Source organism: Trachymyrmex cornetzi, unplaced genomic scaffold (assembly GCF_001594075.2).
Source record: "Trachymyrmex cornetzi isolate Tcor2-1 unplaced genomic scaffold, Tcor1.1 scaffold6, whole genome shotgun sequence".
In the NCBI taxonomy this organism is placed as follows: domain Eukaryota; kingdom Metazoa; phylum Arthropoda; class Insecta; order Hymenoptera; family Formicidae; genus Trachymyrmex; species Trachymyrmex cornetzi.
The window spans coordinates 52,313-52,847 of NW_017299914.1; positions in this window are offsets into that span (position 1 = coordinate 52,313).

The following is a 535-nucleotide window of genomic DNA, read 5'->3' on the forward strand; positions in this document are numbered from 1 at the left end:
AAGCCCGGGGGTACAAGTGGTAAACTTTTTTGCATCTTTTTTGGGGACTACTAGTGGACATTCATACCAAATTTCAGCTAGGTCGGTCATTTTTAGAGGTTCAGTGGTATTTTTGCCTCTGACGACTGGACTATACTGTTATCCGACGCTCATGATATATGCCTTTCAAACAAGAAATTGTTGTGTTTTTTTTTTAACATTACGTACGTACACAGCATGGAGCATCTCGCGGTGTGTTTACTGAGCAGACGTTACGATCTGACGGCTACGGGCTACAAGTATTTGGAAAGTGGCATCAGCGTTGGTTCACCGAGTTACGTGGAGATCGCCCTGGGAGATCATCGCAGACACAAACTGTCGCTGTCTCTCGAAACGTGGAAGGGCCTCTACGAGCAGCGATGGAATATTTACAATATGCTGCGAAACGAATACAAGGACAATTTTATAAGCGTTGGACCGCTAACCGTTAAGGGTCCTCTGCGGGTGGTTCGGCTTCCGTCGGGGGCCCTTTCGGGGGACCTTCCGGCGGTGGCGG